The following is a 7,073-nucleotide window of genomic DNA, read 5'->3' as shown; positions in this document are numbered from 1 at the left end:
AAAATGTCAATGATCATATGACCCTCTGTGAGCAAGCGCTTTGGGAAGGAAACAGTGGGAAGGAAAAACCCCTTTCTAACCAGTGATGGTAAATTTGATTCTTTTACTGAATCGAGTTTTAATGAGTCACTCACCAAAGTGAATCGGGTTTTTTGAGTCATTTGATTCACTGAGTCAGTCGACCAGAGAGTGCAAAAAATGTACATTTTCACTCAAACTTAATTTGTTTCTCTTTTCATGTAAATCTCACTGCTAAGATGAGTGATTAAAAAAAAACAACTATTTTATAGAGCAAAAAAGAGCAAAAACATTTCTAAAATTAAGCAATTTCCTATCAAAATTGCTTAATAAACATTTATTTTGTTCATTTTTATTTTATTGGTATTTGCAGTCAGAATTATTGTCTAAAGGCGAAGAAAGATGCCCAACGGATTTACTTTACCAAATAGACCATCCCAGTCTTGCCATAATGGTCTATTTAATCACCTTTTATTGTTTATTTTATTTTATTTTCACTTGCTAAATATGGGACAGACTTGACTGGGGAAAAGAAAGGGGAGAAAGAAAGAGGGAAATAAAAACAGTGGGGAAGAGGGACGGGGATGAAGGGCAAAAAAAAACAACAACAACAACAACAAAATAAGCAGACAAAAAATACATATATCAATCACCTGGATCACCTGTTGAGAAATTTAAAAAAAGGAAAAGCAAGCAGAAGAAAAAAAAAAAGAGCAAGATAATAAACAACTCACAATGATCTATAACATCGTTACTATTTATAACAGCGCACAGTGTGCTTTGAGGTAGGAGCCAAAAAGGGTGTAGTTTGTGTGTGTGGGCACCCGTGTGTACACCTGTGAGCATGGACGCGCTTGTTTTTAAAAGGTTCCTTCATGTAATGATCTGCTAGAGCAGGGGTCGGCAACCTTTCTGATGACGAGTACCATCTAAAATTTCCTCAGAAGTCAAAGTGCCATATGATTGCATTAGCAATAATTTGAATAACGCTCTATATTAACAGTTACACACTATATAGAACCACTTTATAGAATTATAATTGTTCGCAGATGTTGGCAGCTGTCAGCGAATAGTTATCAGCTACTTTGAAACAAAAAAAAAAAAGACTTTTTATCCATAACAGCAAATGAACTGTACAACAGAAAATGCAAATGCTATTTATGGTCTCCTCACAACAGTGATAAGAAAAATAAACTGGGCCAATATGGCATGTTTGTTAATACACATGTTAATATGATCTCTGGTCTCACACTCCCACGAGTGTCCAGCATTCAGACGGCTACCTGAGAACACTCATGTGAGAGAAAATCTGCTCACACAGATATGTAGACATACATATACCAACAAGACAGCGTACATCACTGTCACAACAGTGTTTGTTTTCATTCAAAGGCTCTATGGCTTTAATACCTGGTGGGCCGGTCTCTAGTCAAAATGCCCGGGCCGATTTTTTGTCCCAGTCCAGCCCTGGGCATGACACGCAGTGAATTAATCTGAGAAGGTGCATTAAAAAAAAAATAAATGGCCGGTCCAGCGGTGCACATCGCAAATTAGCTCGCATAGACACATTAGTTGTGCTGCTTCTTAATGACAGTATCTTAGCTAACAACCCCAACTACCAGATTCAACTTGTAATTGGCTAAAAATAACTATATTAAAATAGCTTCAGGAGCTGTCCACTCAGCGCAGCATCAGCACCACAGAAATACACGGATACATCCGTAGACTCGAGACAGAATTCACAAGGCGTTTTCGGGACTTTCAGGTGTATGGACCAATGTTTTCTTTTCTGATTAAACCAGAAATCTTTAATGAGCAGCTGGGTTTGTCTCGCATTAACTGCCGGAGTTAAGGCTAGTTAATGCGACATCAAATTGCGGCTGATAGAACTGAAAAGCTCGACTCTGTGGGGTCAAAGTTTGCAGAACTACGAACGGAGCTGGAATCCATAGCTGTGCGTGGAGCTGCATTTCCACCTGCTGGACGTCACTACCTGACAAGTTTAACTGTCTTCAGAACATTGCAGAGGCCTTATTGACAGTATTTGGCTCTACATGTCTGTGTGAGCAGATTTTCTCTCACATGAGTCCTCAGGTAGCCTCTGAATGCTGGACACTCGGAGACCTGTGTCTGAGAGGGAGACCAGAGATCACATTAACATGTGTGTCTCTGTATTAACAAACATGCCATATTGGCTCAGTTTATTTGTCCTATCATTGTTGTGAGGAGGCCATAGATAGCATTTGCATTTTCTGTTGTACAGTTCATTTGCTGTTATGGATAAAAAGTTTCTTTTTTTTTGTTCCGAAATAGCTGATAACTATTCACTGATAGCTGCCAACATCTGCCAACAAATATAATTCTATAAAGTGGTTCTATATAGTGTGAAACTGTTAATATAGAGTGTTATTCAATTTATTGCTAATGCAATCATACAGCACACTGACTTCTGAGGAAATTTTAGATGCACTCGTCATCAGAAAGGTTGCCGACCCATGTCTTACAGTTTGTTTCAGTCTTTCCTAAATTACTCCAAATGTCCCTGTGTCCTCCTTTTCCTTTCCCTAGGTAAAGCTACCAGCCTTTTTCTCAAGACTCATATGATTTGCACACAGTGGTGTTTCAGTTGCAGGACCAGACTTCAAGTTCTTGTCATGGATCGCTGTGTGGCAGGCAGGAGGAGGACCCAAATTGCAAAACTCACAGACTCGGGGATGAACTCAAAAATCACAGCTTTAATGCTGGAGAGGCAGAACGTAGGAAATACAAAACTAAACTGGGAAAACTAAATACAAAGCTCGCCAAGGAACAGGGAGGAACACACACAACATGAGGGAGAACGCGACACAGAACTGAGGGAGACGCAGACATAAATACACAGAGGGTTAACGAGGGAAGTGGGAGCACACGGGGAACACAGGTGACACTGATAATCATAACAAGACACAGCAGGAGTGAACACCACACTGGCGGGAGACGGGCAAAGTAAAACAGGAAGTACAGAGGTTCAGACAGGAGGAGAGAGAGCACGGGGAAAACACAGACATAACGGGCTGGGGAAAACATAGAATAAACACAAAGAGAGACGAGGGCTCACAAATACACAGAGGGGCACACAGGGGGTGAGAGTCACGAAGGGAAAACACTTAGGGAACAACACACCAGGGCAACTCAGGAAACATGGCCTAAATAAGGAACAAAATACAAAAATACATGAAAACTAAGAATACTGGGCCCACATGGCCCAGGACCATGACAGTTCTTGATATTTAGCGATCTTAAAATTATTAATAAACTAATGGATTAATAATTAATCCATTCTAGTGTAAATAAACAAATTTCCCACGTGTGGGACTAATAAAGGTTATCTTATCTTATCTTAGCTTTCACAGGTTACTCCAGCCCTTTAAATCTAACAGACTCTTGAGGCCTATTTTTCAGGTCCCAAAAATGAACCCAGTTAATTACCAAGTGCACCGACTAAGAAAGGCGCTGCAATAACAGGTGTGGCTGGTAGGACTGGTGCGGCAAGCCTACTCAGGCTGTTCTTATCAGAGGTGGCAGGGAGACACCTAGACTGTGAGGTAGTTAGAACTGGGGGACCCCTCTCATGCACATTGGCTCCATCTGAACTCTGCATTGCCTGCTAGGTAACACTCATAGGATCAAAGATTAGGACTTAAATGTGTTAAATACATATTTTCTCATCTAAATGTCCACTGAAATGTGAGCCAGGGGGCGGTAATGCGCCTTAACATTGGTTGCCAACCAAGAAGAAGAAGAAGCTGTGAGCCAGGAGGGAGGGGGTGTCACTACCCGATCCGTACCGGAAACCCGATCGGTACCCTGCATGCGCAAATCTTACGTCACTTCCTCTCTTTGCCAACATTGCGACATTCAATATATTTGAATGATACGGTTAGCGCCCAGTTAGCTCCTAGCATTTCTCAACAGCTCTGCCTCATTTTCGACTGCCCGGGACATTTAAACAATGGATAATCCGTATCCACAACAAATTTTTGCTTTTCTCCTCAACAGAGAGCGTCCCCCGATTGAACAACAGCGCCGTAAAATAAGAAGAATGGCGCCTAATTACAGACTTAATAATATTGACTTAGCAATGTGTCACGTGAAGATTCAGCAGCCAGATGAAGTGTTTACTGACAATTGACAGTGATAGCGGACATCATCATCACTATTCCAACAATCCTCTCCTCACAGACAAGCATAAGCACACTCGACTATCACTAAATCAGATTTAACACACGTTTGTAATGACGATAATTCAGTTTATAATAGGGTTTATTCGCTCGGTCAGCAGGTGGCGTTGTCCTCGTACACTGGGGAGTAAACTGCCGTTAAACGAACAGAAGAAGAAGAAAACATCTGCACATGCGCGGTACGGATCGGGTAGACCCGATTTGTACGGTCCGACTTTGCACATGCGCAGTAAGGATCGGAGAGTCCTGATCCGTAACTTTCTTTTTATTTTTTGTTATTGTCTACATTGTACTGAAATGCTTCATTATTGCAAACATTTTAAGATATACTTGTTATTCTTAACATCTTAACAGATACTCTGACCCATAACTATCGTAAAACGCTACGACCGGAAGTAGAAACCTTTCGCGCATGTGGGGTACCGATCGGGTTTCCGGTACGGATCGGGTAGTGACAGGGAGTGAGTGAGTGATTTGTTTGTTCGCTCTATGATTCAGCACAGGAGGGAGGGGGTTAGTGAGTCCTGAGTGATTCGTTCGCTCTACGATTCAGCACAGGAGGGAGGGGGTCAGCGAGTCCTGAGTGAGTAGCTCAAATGTGCTGTTAGCATGTTAGCAGAGCGATGCTACTGTGAACCGAGGAGCTATTGTCTTGATGTGAGCTTCTACTCAGGGTTTTTTCTTCCAGTTCAGAGCAGAAATGTTTTTGATAAGAAACTGGCTGTTGTGTTTTCCTCCACAATTGTAATTATAAGCTAGATACATTGCTGCTAACAGCAACAGGGATGAGTCAGTGAGTCAGTTGGGCTTGTGAATCATGATTCATGAGTCAGTAAAGTGATTCTCGAGTACTGAACTCGATTCGTGCATCACTACTTCTAACCTTGGACAGAGCCAGGCTCAGGGAGGGGCGGCAATCTGCCGTGACCGGTTGGGATTAGGGGAGGAAGACATGCTGCGGAAGAGAGCCAGAGATTAATAATAACTCATAATTAAAAACAGTAATACATATAGTGATTATTAATATAGCATACATTATCTAGTGCAAGAGGCAAATGGTTTATGCCTTTTTTGTTTTAACTAAGATTACCTAATTAAAATTTACAGTGCTAACAGGTTTTAACCTGCTGTTACAGGTCTCACATGCCTTTGCAAACTTAAACATTTTCAGTTTTAAAAGAAAAATAAAACATAACGCTTTCAAGAAATGTTGTTTTAATTAAAAGTAACACAAATTAACATACAAATTAACAGAAATATAAATTATATTTTGTTACTAGAAGACCCTTCCCTTTTAGGTCAAACTGTCGTGGTTTGAGGTGTCACAGACAGATTCCATGAATTAAAGATGATCTTCCATGAACAACAAAACAAAATTAAGATGACAGGGCTGGGTCAGGTGAGCCTGAATCCTGCCTTAGTTATACAACAGTAGGCCTGGGCTGATGGGTGTTTCCCATGATGCACTGACAGGCAAGAGACAGAAGACTCAAAAAGTAACTAAACAGGGAACCAATGAACACAGTAATACTTTGAAGGCAGCAAAAACTAAAAAGGAAATATATATTCTATGCACTTTGTTAGAGTATTTATTATTGTACTGCTGTCAATATAGTTTTTAACGTACAGCTCAAACAACTCACCGATTCAGTAACTTCTTTTTAAGCTTTTAATTTATTCCTTATGCTATGACCTTATGTGAAAAAGACTTCGATGAAAAACGTGTCACTGTAAAAAAATGAACCATGATCTATCTAAAAAATATTTATGAATCTCAACTAAACAAGGTCTGAACGTAAACACACAATAAGACTGTATACTTGACTATTGTAATGCAGTTTTTAAAAAGAAATGAATATGTACAAGTCTCACGTTTTTTATGTTCAGATGTAGGTGACCGAATCAAACAATGCCAATGATTTAACATGCCAGGATTAAATCCCCTTTCCACATTCAGTTATGTCATTTAACTTAAACATTTAATATTTAATAATATAACAAATAATTACAAATTTGAAGAGTGAAGAATGTTGTGAATTCAGTTGTTAATATTTGCTATAGTAGATTCCTGCATATCAGATTTAGAAATGATAACATCCTCCTCTGTCACACCAACCTTGTGCATGTTCTCTATCATTACATCTATGAGCCTCCTCTGAGGACTTCCTCTTTTCCTTCTGTCTGGCAGCTCCATCTTCAACACATCCAATAAATCCACTATCCCTCCTCTGCACATGTCCAATCCATCTGAGCCTCACCTATCTCAATTTGTCTCCAAAATGCTCAGCCTGAGATGTACCTCTGATATACTCATTTCTAATCCTGTCCATGCTGGTCACTCCCAAAGAAAATATTAACGTCTTCACCTCTACCTCCTGTCATTTCCACCATCTACAAACCATATATCATACGAGGTGTAGCTGATACCCATCTGTCACAAATCACTCCAGCGTTCATCTCCACCCACTCCACCCTACCTGCACTCTCTTCTGCTTTGATGATGGACTGAAGAGTGCCGTCTTCAGTGCAGTATGCCTTTTACCTACATCTGTAAATCTCTGTACACAGAAGGAGGCAACTCTGTTACAGTGACTGAGATCAGCAGCAAAGTATCAGAGACAAATATGTGATAATGACTTGACTCTCTAATGTGCTCTAACTTGTGAAAAATGGTCACACTTTCACGGAGGGTTGTGGCTCCTCTTTATCACTTCACATTGCAGTAAGTAATGGGCACTGATAGCTACAAAGCCAGCAATCTATGCATGTATTTTCTTCAGATTTGCTCTTTATAGAGGCATCATAGGCACACAGACAGAATATTTCTTCGATTTG

Source organism: Astatotilapia calliptera, chromosome 9, assembly GCF_900246225.1.
Source record: "Astatotilapia calliptera chromosome 9, fAstCal1.2, whole genome shotgun sequence".
Taxonomy (NCBI): domain Eukaryota; kingdom Metazoa; phylum Chordata; class Actinopteri; order Cichliformes; family Cichlidae; genus Astatotilapia; species Astatotilapia calliptera.
The sequence above is the reverse complement of the archived record's forward strand: the minus strand, read 5'-3'. Positions refer to the sequence as shown.